General features: G+C 43.5%; 1 pseudogene; it reads left to right on the forward strand.

Annotated features, from left to right (window-relative positions):
* Positions 1-490: 490 nt before the first annotated feature.
* Positions 491-609, forward strand: LOC137654842 (5S ribosomal RNA; annotated as a pseudogene).
* Positions 610-16,509: the final 15,900 nt, after the last annotated feature.

The following is a 16,509-nucleotide window of genomic DNA, read 5'->3' on the forward strand; positions in this document are numbered from 1 at the left end:
TCGTAGGAAAGCATCTGAGACGGGAATTCCGTAGTCGACCTCTCAGCTCTGATCAAGTTTGTCGAACAAACTTCGTCCAGCGTGGAACAGCAGAATCGATCAAACTGGTAACGAGGCGGCAGGACTCCCTAGGCCCTGGATCGGAAGGACGGGTACTTTCAGTTTCCATTCCATCCATCTTCCTGGAAGCTCTTGGAATTCAGCCTAGACTACAGGTGTTCCTACTTAAGATGTGGTGTGGCGATCCCGCCGTGGCATCGCAGGTTTTTCCCCAGAGAACTCTCCCTGCTTTCCTCATGGCTGCTCAGGAGCAGGCTTCCGCCTCCTTCGCCTTTTGGAGGTCTGGTCAACTCCGGTAGGCTCGGGTTCGACCTTCTTCAACGCCGGGACAAGCTTCCGGATCCTTACCATGAGTGAGGGATCATGGTAATTTTCTAGGAGCCTTCTCTACTTCTGCCTCAACATCTGGAGTATCTAGCCATGATATTGAGTCAACGGCCTTACCACGTTGGAAACCCCGCTTTTCGTCCGTCCAGCGAGGTTAAGCAACGTCGGGTCTGGTCGGTACTTGGATGGGTGACCTCCTGGGGACGCCAGATGCTGTTGCCTCCTCCTCCGAGCATTCCCTTCAGTTGACTGTGGCAAGGCTGAGGAGAGTCGCAGTACCTGTTATCAGTCAAGCAGAGCTTTCAGCCCTACCTTGGAACGTTTCCTAGGTCTCTTTTCCTCATTGACCCGTCTAAAGTCCCGAACGGTCGCCTCAGGATAAGTTCCCTGTGGGGCGGCCCAAGTTCCGGTGGTTTCAAAGCAACGATTAACCGGACTTTCTGGCCCCTATGGGACCAGCAGAACGATTAGACCTGCAATGGGTGTTGACCTATGGAACCTCTTGATGGGAGTGGATATTCTCGTCCTTTCCCCACATTTTTTATGTTGTTCTCGGACTCGTCAAAGAAAAGGGGGGGGAGGGCATGTTCCGGTTCAGGCCTATGGTCAGGACCTAAAGGATACCTCTCCATCATTCAGGCAGGCTTAAGGGCCGTAGTCTGGCCCCTCTACAGATCCTACAGCTCCTGCCGAGTCGCTCCGTGCGGGACAACTGCATGGTACTGGCGTATTCCAACCAGCAAGGGACGCATTTTCATACCTTCGCATCTTGCAGTAGAGATACTGAGATGATTTGAGATCCTCTCAATACCACTATCGGCTCGCTCATTCCGGGCAGAGGAATGTTCTCTCCGACTATCTGAGCAGAGCCTCGTAGATAGAGTGTACCTGGGGGTCTTTGGCCTTTAGTAACCAGTAAGTCCTGGCCTGGGGGACCTGATCGCGACAGCTTGGAACTTCAAGCTTCCGCTGTTCTTCCCCCCAGTCTCAGACCCCAAGACTCTTTGGCAAGATGCATTCCGGTGATGGTGGGACAACATCGACGCCTGCGTCTTCCCTCCTTTGTTGTCTGTTGAGAATGGGTCTCAACAAGACCAGATTGTCTGTCAACCTTTAAATGGCCCTGAGAGCTCCACTGGGACTATACGCAGAACGGTTTCCGGACCCTCTGCTTCCCCTGACGGAACTCCCGGGAGAGCTTCTCCCACGGCACAGGCTACTCAAACAACCACACTGCAACATCTTTCGCGAGCCGAGGCATCGCTTCGGCTTCACGCCTGGAGACACTACGCCTCCTCCTCAAGAAGAGACAACCCGCTACAGTCGCGGGGCGGAGGTCGCGTCATCTGCGATAGTCATCAGCAGGGATCTACCAGGCGAAGTGGAGAGTCTTCTGTGGTTGGTGTCGTGGGAGATATACCTCTTGCCTTGAGGCCTCTTCTCCAGCAATAACGAACTTATTGCTTTTCGGCGGGAGGAAACTCCTTTCCGCTCTCAGCAGTGAAGCCTGTCGCTCAGCCTTTCCCTGGCCTTCAAACTGAAAGGAATAAACTTTTTCCTTCACGCTGGACCTTTCCTCGCTCATGCGAAGCTGCGAACGTCCCTGCCCCCAGTCGGAGTGAGACCTCCAACATGGAGCATGGTTCAGACTTTTTAGTCCCTTAAGAGATCTTCTCAAGACCCATTACGTCAGGCCTCTGATCGTATTCCGTCTTGGGGCTCCTGCTCACTCTGGCCGCGGCCAGTGTGTTAGCAATCTTCTTGGTCTCGTACGACTCCGCCCTTTCTAAGGAATGGGGGAAGGCAACATTCAGGTTCGCTCCTGGGTTGTTGGCTAGACTCAGAATCTTGGGGTCCCGGCCCTTCGGTCCAATTCCTTCAAGATTTCGAGTCACCATTCTGTATCAGATGACCCAAAACCTTCTCCTTCTTGCCAGTAAAGGAATCGAGGGGTTATCTTTGGGAACAGCTGCAGTTTGTCCTCACGTGCAGCCGGGTTGGGAGCACAAAAAGGACACGGGGGAGTGTCACCAGTATACCTCTTCAGCTCGGACTCAAGGACATTCATCTCGACCTGAATCCAGACCCTCCCCCGTCACGTCGCCCTACAGCACGATGTCGGATACATCGCAACGTCCCTCGCCTTTGAGTAATACTACTCTGTGATGCAGGTGCTACAAGCTGGAAGCGTCTAATGACCTTCGCAGCCCGCTTCCTGCAGGACGTGACCCACAGGAGTATCGATACGTTTCTATCGCTCTGTAGTGGCTACACAACAGCTGGTCTAACCTCAGGCTCCTTTTTGGACAGGTAGCAGAAGGTTGAGGGCATTGTTATCAGGTTTTAGTCTGCATGAACGAAAGAAGTATGTCTGGCCCTTACTTCTTTTTTCATCATCCCCTCTACTGGGAAGCAGCATCCTGGTCTCTGCATAGCTGACCTCAAACCTCTGCAGGTAAACCATGCTTCCTTGTGTTCCGAGTATTGAGTCAATACTGTCGCGTCCCCCATACCCTGACGAGGTGGTATTGGGAACGTCCTAACCCAGAGTTCCTTCTGGAACTCCAGGTCAACTGCCTAGGACGGGTCACACTTCTTCCTTCACACACAAGCTTATGTAGGGCACAAGGTTCCTTGTGGAGCAAGGAACTTGTGAGGTGCAGGGACTCCTTTTCTCGAGTGCGACTCACTCGGATTCTGAGTTCCCGGGTAAAGCCAAAGCCAGTATGGCTGGGGACTTTCCACCCTTCCTAAGGGGTAAGTCACCCAATGTAAATAGCGTGGTTTGTATTTCGGTTACGGAACAAATGACAAATTCGGAGATAATTTGTATTTTTCCTAACCATACAAACCTTAGCTATTTACATATATTTGCCCGCCAGCCCTGTCCTCCAAGACAAGTCCTACCTCTAAGTGAAAGTGAAGCAGTTCACCAGTGTGTGAGGGGGGGAGGGGTAGCTAGCTACCACTCCCCTGTCCCCCTGCTAACTAGCGCGGGGGTAATACACCCTCGTTAATTTCTAATGGCTCGCCATTTCAGCTACGCTAAAAGGTAAACCCAATGTAAATAGCTAAGGTTTATATGGTTAGGAAAAATACAAATTATCTCCGAATTTGTCATATATACATACACACACATATATATATATATATATATATATATATATATATATATATATATATATATATATATACAAATGGATATATATATATATATATATATATATATATATATATATATATATATATATATATATATAAATGCATATATTTATATATACATATATATACATTATATTCGCTCAAAATCCATTTTTGGGTGACGTAGCCATGTCGTCCTGATGGAAGTTCCTTCTTAGTAGCTTCCTAGGTTATATTTAACTACAGTGATATATCCCAGAGAATTTTACTAATGGTATCCAGAATTCTAACTCCTGGCGCAAGTATCCCTTGTATTATCTTATAGGGATATTGCATAAGATCAGAGGACGTATTCTTGACACGCCACATAGCTATCTACACCCCTAATAGCGTTTACGCTTCGAGAGGGGAAAGTGGCAAGAATTGTAGGAGAGCCGTTATTAAGGCAACACTCCTACTCGTACTGTGATTGAGCGCCAGCACGCCGCCGTGTGGCACCATCTAGTCATTCTTTGTAGCGTTAATGAGGTACTACAGATACAGTACATTAGGGAGGGATTCATTTATCCTTTGTCAAAGGAGGGTGGGTCCATCAGGACGACATGGCTACCTCACCCAAAAATAGATTTTTCGCTTCGCTCAAAAACCGTTTTTTGGGCTCAGGCCATGTGGTCCTGATGGAAGCTCACCAGAGCATTAATGTAACTGTGGATTTTTAATAGTGCCAATCACCTCGAGATAAATTTTCCTCGGTCGTCTAGACCTAGAGACACGTGGTGTTACCGTCATACACCCTTCAACTGATCATGGACTATGTCAGTGCTTCCTGCCCCCTACAGGGAGGAGTCATGGAAGACTCTAGGAAAAAAACCCGAGGATTGTGAGTTCAAAGAACAATCTAGCAAACAAGTTGTATATTAGTGTCATCATATACGTAAAACATAGTTTGTATTCTGAAAGGAACAAATATGTATAAGTTACTGACGCCTCCCTCAATCTGCTTGTTCATTGAAGACAAGTTAGACAGGTTAACATTCATGTAGGAAAAGTAAAGTCAGTAAGTTAAACAGGTTGGTAAGGTCAGTCATTACCAAGGACTGAACTTAAAAGCATAACATATAATTTTGATGATTGTTTGCTTAGAAACAAAATTATTCTGAATATTTTCCAAAAATAAGAGGATAAAAAGTAGCTCTGACACCCTTTATTTGCATTTTAGAAATTTTAGGGCGAAATGAGACGCAAAATTTTCTAACTGTGTTTATTAACAGACAGTATATAGAAATCATGGGTTGTAACATATACAATCAAATAAGAATTTTCTTTGAAAATATTGTGTGAAAGCATAATAATTAGTAATAGCAAAAAAAAATTTCATCTGAAAAGGAAACACAAGCCACTCTATGGGAAATATAGTAATATTTCACTATTGTCTCTGTTGTTACAAAAGGAACACTTGCATATGAATACGCATGGCACATGTGTCAGTCTTTTATGCTTTAGTCACCTGTGTATTTAGAACAGTCTATAGTGTCACGTACTGGACACATCATTAAACATGATACACCGTAGAAGTTTATCATGCACACCCTTCACTAAAAGTCCCAATTAGTGCACTGTTCTTTGCAGAATTCAAGTGGCAGGTTTTAGTACACTACCTGCTGCTACCACATAGTGTTTTATCTCTTGTACTTGTTTCGCGTAATGTTTAAAGAAGACCCTGGATGACTTCCATCCAGTGTAGGCGCGAAGACTCTAAAAACACATGTTTTGGAAGAAGTTCAGAGACGAAGCAACCTTTCTCGGATCATGACCTGCGGGTGTACTGTCGAGATCCGCTCTGCGAATAAAATAGGTGATCTTCGCCCTTAGTTGTTTCAAGGTTAATGTTGAACCTGATGTTTCTCCCCTGAAAAGCTGACCTCCCTTAAAGTCTGAAGTTCTACGAAGATAGACCTTTAGGCATTCTACTGGACATAGAGATGCTTCTTCCTTCAGAGGGCAGATTCTCCATGGACCCCACCTTTTAGTGGGCAGCTCGTTCTTGGCGAGAAACACTGGGTCCGGAAAAAGGTTCAGTTCTCCGCAGTCTGTGAACTGAATGTGGCCATCATCCCTCGAAAAGGCCACTATTTCGCTAACTCTGGCTCCTGAGGCTAGTGCAAATAAGAATATCACCTTTTGAGTCAAGTCTTTCAGAGAGCAATCTCCATTGTTCAAGGTTGATGCTAAGTGAAGAACCTTATCCAAGGACCATGAAATGGGCCTCGGAGGAGCTGCGGGACGAAGTCTAGCGTAGGCTTTTGGAATCTTGTTGAAGATCTCATTGGAGAAGTCCACCTGGAAGGCGTACTGCAAGGGTCTGGTCAGGGCAGATTTACACGTAGCAATCGTGTTGGCTGCTAAACCTTGTTCATGGAGATGGATGAAGAAGGACAAACAGAATTCCGTTGAAATCTCCTTTGGTTTCTTTGCCTTGACAAAGGCAACCCGTTTCTTCCAGGAAGATTCGTATTGCCTTCTCGTTGATTTCGACTTGTATTCTTCTAAAAAGTTAATACTGTCTATTGAAATCCCGAACCTTTTCTTGACTGCTAAGGAGAGAAAATCATGAGATGAAGGTTCCGGGTTTTCTGTGATGAAGCTGAGACAGTCGACTTCTGCACTTGCAGAGTCAGAACTGGATCCGGCAACGGAATCAGTTTCAGTCGTAGTTCCGTTATCAGGGGGAACCAGATGCTGTTGAGCCACTTGTGAGCCACTATTGCTGCTGTTCCTTGGAAGGATCTCAGTTTGTTGAGGACTTTCAGCAGGAGGTTGTGTAATGACAGAAATCCTTCATTTAACTGAATGGTAATTCCATTTACGATTTTTAGACTTAATAAACGAATTGGTTTTCATCTCATCAAAATGTTATGTTAGCCACACGTTGTTGAGATGGTGTAGGATCGAGTGTGCATACGCAGAGGTGTAGAGAGGCGTAACAAATGATTAGTTATGTCTGTGGTCGAGAGTTTGTGATTGAATGCCAAGGTAAACAGAGGCGTAGTTGTGTGAACCTCGGGCGTAGCTGTGCTAGGTAAGCTCAGAGTGCACTCTTCGAGCCGACAGCGACCAGTGTAGAGGGGAAACGGTGTTGCTCCCCTTTATTATGTGAAATTCTTACTTTCTCCCTTGTAAAAGGTATGCACTTGTTCTAGTTATCATTTATGTGTTGTAATAACACTTGATATTGTCTATTGTGATTATCTTTTTAAATGTATCAAATAAAGTACAATAATTTTGGCAGTATTGAAACTGCTTTATGCTGTGCTTGCATGTGTGTTGGAATTGTGCCACCAACCGTAAGTTAAGATATGTAATATTATTCTCAGATTTGTGAAGTTTATTCTTTGATTTGCCAAGCTAACTGTGCAGTGTAACCAGTAGGTTAGGTAAGAGTAGAGTGTAGCCTAGGCTACGAATTGCATGTTGTTTGACATAGGATCACTGTCCTAAACAAAGACTTTGTATTACAGGGTACTAGTTTGGAGCACCGATCATGTACTAGCAATTTTAGTAAGAATAAAACGACCCCGGGAACCAGCCTTCCCCTCAACCTCCACTGCAAATGAAGATCCGTCCTTCTCCACAACAAGAGTCAAGTTACCTTAAGCCTAGGCTTAGAGTATTAGCCTATACCTATGATGTACATGGTATTAGCCTGTGTCAAGGCTTGGTTTGTTTTATATAGGCTAGCCAGGAATAGTCGATTGTCCTAAATTGAATGGTGCCTCCAAACTTAGGTAAGGACAATTGACGAAGGTAAGAGTTTGGTAAAAAATCATGTGTGAAACAGTATGACATATGGTGACAGCGGTGTAGGATGTATTCATATTATAGAGATTAATATATCCATCCCTATGTCTTAAAGTAGCCACGAAACCATTAGGACTATATATATATATATATATATATATATATATATATATATATATATATATATATATATATATATGATAGCCTAACCTTAGGGTGATTAGGTCTATATCATCCTAACCTAAGGTACTGTACTATTAGTGTATTTATTTTTATTGCATCTTGTGCTGACTATTTTGATTGTGTTTTTTGTATAACATGGCTCAGAAAATGGAAGGTGAGGTTGAAACAGTAGGCTTATATGATAATCTCTTGTCTGCCATGGATAACCAAAGTAGTCAAATGCAACAAATGTGTGAACAACTTATCGACATGAAGAGGGACATATCTAGTTTGTCAAATGCTTTACCTGACACTTCCATCCCATTCAATTCTAACAGGGCTGACACATCTGACATTAACCCATTTGTTACAGTAGACAGAGCGGACATAACACCAACATCAGTATTGACACATAATTTGCCAATTAGTACACAGCCTGTAGGGCCTAATGATCCAGTTCAGGATAGCAACACCATTAATAACCCAGTTATTTGGGTAGGTAATGTGCATGACCCTATTGATAATCAGTCTAAGGAATTTTGCTTAAAACCCAAGGATATTTTGATGTTGAAATTGTCAGATTTGAAAGGTATTGGAACTGATAATAGACTGGCTAGGTTTTTTTGTCAAGTAGAGTTCTGTGTTTCTGTAGATGTGGATAGGATCCAAGTAGCACTTACCAGAGTGGATCAAGAAATTGCAACGCTAATAACGGCTGAAATGGCCAAAAGGGGAAATAATATATCTTGGAGTTGAATTAAGGACTTTCTGAATTACCAATTTGCCTTTTCAGTTAATATTACACAGTCTTGGCAGGATATAGAGATGGAACGGTACAGTGTAGAGGAAGCCCCCAGAACATTTGTTAACAGAATGAAATGTAAATTATCTGCCTTTGCATTGAAATTCCCTAAGGATACCCTGCCAAAAGCTGACAATCTTGTGAAAAGGAAGTTGTATAGTGGACTTGACGGTAGATCCCAAGAACGACTCATAGATTTCCTTGATGATGGGATACCTTTGGAAAGATTCATTGAACTAGCTGAGTATGAGTATCATTTAGCGATAATAAGTGGAACCGTTACCCAACGTAGAGTTTTACCTGCTAATAATTCCAATTCCCTTCCAACACCTGCAGTAAATAGTAGTACACAAACCACATAAAAATTGGAGGATCTGGAGAAGCAGATTAGTGAGTTGTCCAACCAGTTAAAAAGATTAGGTAAGAAAAAGGGAAACAATCAGTATTGTGCTTACTGTAAGGTTAGAGATCACAAGCTTTCTGAATGTCCACATAATCCTCCAAGAGGTGTTTGTTTTGATTACCACAGACCTGGTTGTAAAAGAGGTTCAGCACAGTGCCCAGGTCCTGTCCGAAATGAGTGACTACCGGCCAGTCACAGGTCTCCTTCTATCAATTTGATGATAAATCATGTAATGTGCTATGCCTTAATTGATACTGGTAGTGAAGTATGTGTAGCACAGAAGAGGCTTATAGAAAGTTTAGGTTTACATTGTAATCAAATGAGGAATATCCCACAACTTACTGGGGTAACTCAGCATGTTCTCCCTGTTCTTGGTACGGTGTATTTGGACGTTCATATTGGTTCCAGGGTGGTTACCCATTTATTTTCTGTAGTGCCAGATGGGTATTTGGACACAGACGTATTGTTAGGAGCAGATTTGATTAGGTCCGCACCAATGATGTGGGATGATGCAAAGAAAATAATTGTTTGGGATAGATTTATTTATCCGGTAAGGTATTTGAGACCCAGACCATCTAACAAAAGGGTCAGGCAGATTAAGGTACTTTACCCTAATGAACCTCAAAAAGCTCTGGTTAGGCTTAGAAAGAAACTTATTCTACCCCAGTTTACTGCTGGTATTTACCCATTAGCTGTAGATGAACCTCCTAACACATTGTTAGAATTTGTACCTGAAATTAAGGTGTGTCAAACCAATCTGCGTTGTGCCTTAAAGTTAATGATGCTCAGGAAGTGTTTTTGCCATTGGTAAATAATACGAAAGCTAGGATGACGGTGAAGGTTGGAACTTTATTAGGTTGTTATAGGATAATCAGTGAAGATGATATTGATCAGCCAGATCCAAAGTGCCGGAAAACTAGAATTCAGAATGATTTAGTTCCTCCAGGTGTTGATGTTAGCATCCAGTCAGGCAATACTAGAGAAGAAAAGATTAAAAATTTGTTTTCTCAACAAGATAATTCCCATCTTAATGCTGATCAACAGGCAGAATTAAGTGACATGTTAGTAGCAAATCACTCCATATTCATTCTTGAAGAAAAAGAATTGGAAAAGTTTAAAGATGTTCAAGCTCATATTGCAGTAAGTGATCCACATCCAGTAAGGTCGCCCATGTATCGATACCCTGAAAAGGCCAAAACTCTTATTTCCACTATGTTAGAGGATATGGAAAAAAGAGGGATAATAGAACCTTCTAATGCTGCATGGTTAAGCCCTATTGTTCTTGTAAGGAAACCCGATCACACTCAAAGGATATGCCTCGATTACCGTAAAGTCAACACACACCTTCAGGTTGATATTCACCCTTTACCTAGATTAGAGGAAATGGTAGACACAGCTGCAGGAAACCATTATTATGCTTCCTTAGATATGAAAGATGCATATTATCAAGTGGAATTAGATAAAGAGAGCAGGGATTTACCAACTTTTAGTGATGGAGTTTCACTATAGATTTAAACGCCTTCCTGTTGGATTAAGTTGCAGTCCAGCTATATTTTCACGTATCATGTCTGATATCTTGGCTCCTCTTATTAAGAAAGGCTGGGTTAAGAATTACTTAGATGATATAGTTGTTTGGGCTCCCAGTTTTCCCATCTTGTTAAACAGGTTAGAGCAGCTATTCAAACTTTTCAGCGACAAAGGAGTGAAGTTAAATCTAAAGAAATGTCAGATAGGCCAAAAGGAAATAAAGTTTTTAGGTCATATAATCTCCAAGGACAGTTGTAGACCATGTCCAGACAATATCAGTGCAATCAAAGGCATGAAACCACCTACCAATGTTAAGCAAACTAGGAGATTTCTGGGAATGTGTGGGTTTTACAGGAACACATTAAGGATTAGGCTAAAATAGCTGTTCCGATGACTAATCTCTTAAGAGAGAAAGAACCCTTCCTGTGGACAAAGAATTGTCACTCCAGCTTTGAACTGATGAAAAAAGCATTAGTCACTACTCCAGTGTTAGTAAAGGCTCAAATGACTAAACCCTTTGAATTATTTACTGACGCTAGTTTAGATTACGTAGGTGCGGTTTTGATGCAGAGACAAGATGATCAGTTGAAACCTGTTGGATATTTCTCTAAGAAACTGAAGCCAGTTGAGCAGCGCTACAGTACCACTGACAGAGAAGCACTTGCTATTGTCTTAGTAAGTCGTAGGTTTCATAATTTTCTTTGGGGTGTTCCATTTACCATTCACACAGATCATCAGCCTCTAGTATCAGTGTTCAAGAGAAAGACTAAATCACCTAGAATGAGCAGGTGGGTAATCGAGATGCAGGATTACCGGTTCAAGGTAGAATATCGGCCAGGTAAAAATAATCAAGTGGCAGATCAACTAAGTAGACCAGTTAGAGTAGGGACGATTATCTCGGTCTGAGCAAGGATGAGTTTAAAGAAAAGCAGTTAGATGAACCAAGGTGGGCTGAGTTAATAACCTTTCTAGAGGGTGGCAAATTACCACGTAAGAGGTTCCCTAGAGCTTTGATTACACAGTTCCTGCTGTATGAAGGCTTATTATATCTTAGAGCAGATAAAGTTGATAACTCCATTCAGCTGAGATTAATAGTTCCTAGGGATTTAACCAAGGCCGCTTTGAAGTTCGGTCATGAATCATTGTCAGGTCACTTAGGAATACGCAAAACAATTGATGCTATTGAAAACTTATTTTATTGGCCTTCATTGCAATCTGATGTTACCAAATATGTAAGTGAATGTGTTATGTGTCAAAACATAAAGCTAGTAGTTCTTTACAACAACAGTTTCAGGAATTGCCTCCAGTAACTAAACCTTTAGAGAGAATCAGTCTTGATTTAACAGATATGTTATCTGGTGCAAATGATTATAGATATGTATTGACTGTTATTGATCATTATAGCCGGTATGTTAAGTTCTATCCCTTGCGGAGTAAGTCTACAGAGGAGGTAAGAAAAAACTTTTTTATGTATCTGAATGACTTTGGTGTACCTATGACTGTCATTCTGGATAATGTTGCTGAATTCACTTCAGATCAATTTAGAGAATTATGTCGCGAACATTGGATCAATGCAGGTTATATTACCCCATATTATCCACAAGGAAACAGTGTTAGTGAAAGGATGCATAGAACCATGAAAACCGTATTAAATGTGATGTGCAAAGGACATCCTTATCAATGGCCAAAGTACTTAGGTGAAACCCAGCGTGTGCTCAATTCTGCTGTACATACCACTCTTGGTGAACAACCTCATTATGTATTTTTCTCTCGCAGGGCACCTAGGCAAGTTACTAGTGTGTTACCCACAATAAATGATGGTGTAGAATAGACTGCTATTGCAAAAGCACATGAAATAATTCAGAAAACTTATAGAGAGATGGCCAGCATGTATCGTGCAATAGCCAATCAAAAGAGGAAGAATGAGAAAGTGGATGAAAACTGTCTCGTATGGGTTAAAAATGAAAGTGTGATTCCCAGCACAAGTAAGAAACTAAACCCAAGATGGTCTGGTCCTTATGTAGTAACCAAAGTGTTTAGGGATGGTGCTGAATATGAGTTGAAAAACTTGTTTGACCACACCATTATTGAACGTGCTGCTGACAAAGTAAAACCTTTTGTAGGACAAGAACAGTGGTTAGTAAAAATGCAGGAAATGGATATTATTGTTCCTCCCTCTAGATTAATTGAGGAAATTTGAGATAATTATATTTTTCATACTGTATTTTGTATTTTTGTACTTTTATATGGAAATGTATTTTATTCTGTGCCTTAGAATTGTTCATGCATATAACAATTATGTTAATTTCCAAGTGTCTTTATGGGTTATGTTCATAGATTATGGATCTGCTAATAACACTTCGTTACCATGAACTTGTACTCGGTTGAGTTTGTGTATCAAGAGTAACCCCATCCAAAAGCTTTACAAACTCTAGTGGAGTTGTTCAAGTTATGTAACTGATGTGTAAGTTAGTCATTAGGATGCTTTAAGAGGTATATTATCTTCAAAGGTACTTTTCTCTGGATTAGGGTTATTGAGTGCATGAGACTGAATGACATGAAGAGGTTGTTTGTAAGGAAAATAATCCTAAGTGATTATACCCTTAATGAGGAGTGACTAGGTCTTAATTGAATTTAAGATCACTCGTACATAGGTGTTTTTACTTGGTAAGGTTATTAGGATGGTTAGGTAGAAACGCGCCTCAAGGGTGGCGTCCATCAACTTGCTCTGTATGTCTGTCAGCAGACCTTGAAGATTAAATGTTGCGGCCTATATCCGGCTGAGAGATGGCTACTATTCATGTCTTATAAAAGGGATTTTGACGAAGGACTTGGAACCCCCTCTGTTTATGCAGTGGACTATGACTTCGCTGTCTAGAAACAATCTGATATGTTGGTTCCTGGCTGGAGTCAGTCGTTTTAGGGTTAGGAATACCGCCATGGCCTCTAAGACATTGATATGGAGTTGGCGGAATACTGTCGACCATAGTCCTTGGACTTTCCTGTACTGGGAGTATCCCCCCCTCCCCTAGCCTGTTAAGGAGGCGTCTGTGTGAATGACCAGTTTTGGAGGTGGATATTGTAAAGGAACAGATTTTGCCAGATTTTTTACCTTTGTCCATGGCTGAAGTCTTTTCCTCAGAATTGGCGGAAGTCGAGCTCTTTTGTCTCGATATTTCTCGTTTGCCCTGGAGCGCCATACTCAGTTTATATCTTTCAGTCGGGCCTTCAGTAATATATCTGTTACCGAGGCAAACTGGAGGGCAACCAGGATTCTCTCTTGATTTCTCCTGGATGTCAATTTGTCCTTGCGAAAACGTTTTGTGTTCTTTGCTATTTCTGTCCTCTTGGCTGTTGGGAGACGTAGCGTGTGGGAACGCAGATCCCATTGTAATCCCAGCCATTGAAACTTGGTCTTTGGGACTAGGCGAGATTTCTCGAAGTTGATCTGGAACCCCAACTGTTGTAGGAATTTTATCACTTTGTTTGTTCCCGAGAGGCAGTTCTCAACGCTGTTTGACCAAATGAGCCAGTCGTCTAGGTAAGCTACTATCTGAATTCCTTGGGTTCGTAATTCTTGGATTACCGTCTCTGCTAGCTTGGTGAATATCCTGGGTGCTATGTTGAGACCGAATGGCATTACTTTGAATGCATAAGCTTGGTTGCCTAGTTTGAAGCCTAGAAACGGACGAAAATGCCTTGCTATCGGAACGTGATAGTAAGCATCGGTAAGATCTATAGAGGTGGTGACGGCCCCACGGGGAAGTAAGGTCGGCACCTGAGAGACGGTTAGCATGTGGAACTTGTCGCATCGAATGTAAGAATTCAGATGAGACAGGTCCAAGATTACTCTTCGCTTGTCTGAGTCTTTCTTTGGCACGCTGAACAAGCGACCTTGAAATTTCAAGTGTTTTACCTCTTTGATTGCATTCTTTTGTAATAGATCGTTTGCATATAAGACTAGCTCCTCCATTGGAAGTTGATGGAAACTCCACCCCAGACCTTTGGAAATTATGCTGAAAGCCCAATTGCTGAACGTCCAACGGTTTCGAAAGATGTAGAGTCTTCCTCCTACCCGAGAGTTCTCAATGATTCCCTGCGAATTTACCTCCTCGGCCTCCGCGGAATCCTTGGCCTCGAGAAAGGGTCCTTCCGCTACCTCTGTTGTGAAAAGTTCCTCTCGCACCAGAGCCTCTGGCGCGTTGGTAACCCTGGAACGCACCCTGGGTTTCATAGTTGGGGTTAAAGGCAGGGGAAGTAGCATAAGAGGTAGTTGCTACCTGGGACTGAGGAACCAGCACATATTGCTGTTGGGGTTGTCCTTTTGAAGTGGAGGGTTGAATCCCTTGCGTTACCGGGATAGTCTGAACTAATTGTTGTGACTACCGGTTTTGGAAGGATTAGAAAGGTCTCAGCCTCTTCCTACCTCGAGATTGGTTGCTGGCCGGTTCGAACTTGCGTTTGGGGATTAGGCCCCACTGAACCTTGAGGCTCTGATTGACTCTGGCAGCCTCGCTGAGGACATTATTGACTAGATCCTCCGGGAATAAGTCAGGGCCCCAGATTGGGGCTTTAATGAGCTTGTTAGGCTCATGTCTGATAGTGGCCTCAGACAGGACGTGTTTACGGCAACGACGTCTGGCCGCAAGGAAATCGTAGGCATCTGACAGCAAGGTCTGAAGCAATGACTTTCTCAGAACCTTAAAGAGGGGTTCCTCTTCGTACATTAAAGAGGTCATTTCAGCCATTGTAGCTGAATTGATCGATCTGCTCAATCGCGTACGGGCTTCAAACTCGAGACGTATCAAGGACTCTGGAAGCCTGGGTAGTCGCTCACTGAACTGTGTAGAGGCACAGTCAGCGCTTAGCTGATCTCCCGGGAACAGGAGGGAAGTTAGATCCGTTTCCCGCAGTTATGGTAACGGTTTGTCCTCGTTAATATCTTGATGGGTGATGTCCATCATCTTTGTGACACACGGAGTGGGGGTTTGCTCGTCTACTACGAACATCGTGTAGGAGCTTTTATGGGGTGTGAGCATAGTGTTAACACACTCCCACTCGTTCAGGGTTTGGACCCAGGTGGACTGAGCCTGTTCCTTCGGGTAGATCACAGTCTCTTTGGGGACTTTATCCAACCGTACAAGAGCCTCCTCGGTTAGGCGTGCGAAACCAGGGAAGGGAAACTGGAGACCCGGCGGGTAGAATTCAAAATCTTCAATAGGCCGGGTGCCACATCCTTCGATGGTCAACATACCATCTTTGAAGGGGGAGTGCAAGGCCATTCTCCACGGGTTGCTTTTGACAAACTCCGGGAGCTTAGAGGCATCCGGGATAACATACTGTTGTTGCTGAGGCAGTCCCGAATGCATGAGGCTCTCAACGAGACTCTCCTGGTTTTGCACCCTCTCAGTGAGGGACATCACCAGGGAACCAATTTGGTCCAATAACTGGCTCGAGAAGGCTGCCGGATCGAAGGGAGCCTCCGGGGTCTTATATTTCGAGCCGGTCTTCACTCTCGACCCAAGAGAGGAAGAAGAAGCTACGGCTGAGTCTTTGGGGACTCTGGAAGACGAAGTCTTAACAGGGTTAGGGGATTTGGAAGACCTGCAAGTCTTCGTTAGGGGTCTACGGAGAGACTTAACCTTAGGGACAACAGGACGTGGCCTGACATCAGCCCCGGGCTTCCCTGAGAACCCCTGAAAGGAAGAATTAGCAGAAGAGGTAGAAAAAGTCGGGCTAAGGAGAGGAATCTTAGCCCGGGACCCACCTGCCTCACCTACCTCCCTACCTAGCTCTGGCTCGTCTAGAGCCATAGGTTCGATGTCAAGGTTGATAGCCGCGACGTCCTCCAAGATCGTCTCCCCCAGCACCTCGTGGTCTTCAGACAGGAGTAGAGCCTCGCCGATCTTCGCGATGATGGGGTCCGCCACACCCTTGGGGACCGCGGCCGAGGTCTTGTCGTTAGGGTAAATGAGGGAACACATTTCTTCCGACAGGACGTAGGGTTTTTTTGCCTTGACATTTCAGGCGAACCCGCCGACCCAGATCTTAAGGGTCGCCAAGGCAGAAGTCTTAGAAGACTGAGAGCTCTGAAAAAGAATAAATCGTTACTAATGAGAAAGTAACTTCGCCGAAGGAAGTGTAAAAACATGTAGACCGAGATTAAATGTTTTAATTCGATCAGAGATTACAATGGAAATAACAAGGAAAAATCCAGAGATTAAATCCGAAGTAAATATAGATAGTGACGACAGGGACACCCACCGAATCCGCAGTAAGCGTGGAGACA

Source organism: Palaemon carinicauda, chromosome 15, assembly GCF_036898095.1.
Source record: "Palaemon carinicauda isolate YSFRI2023 chromosome 15, ASM3689809v2, whole genome shotgun sequence".
Classification (NCBI taxonomy): Eukaryota; Metazoa; Arthropoda; class Malacostraca; order Decapoda; family Palaemonidae; genus Palaemon; species Palaemon carinicauda.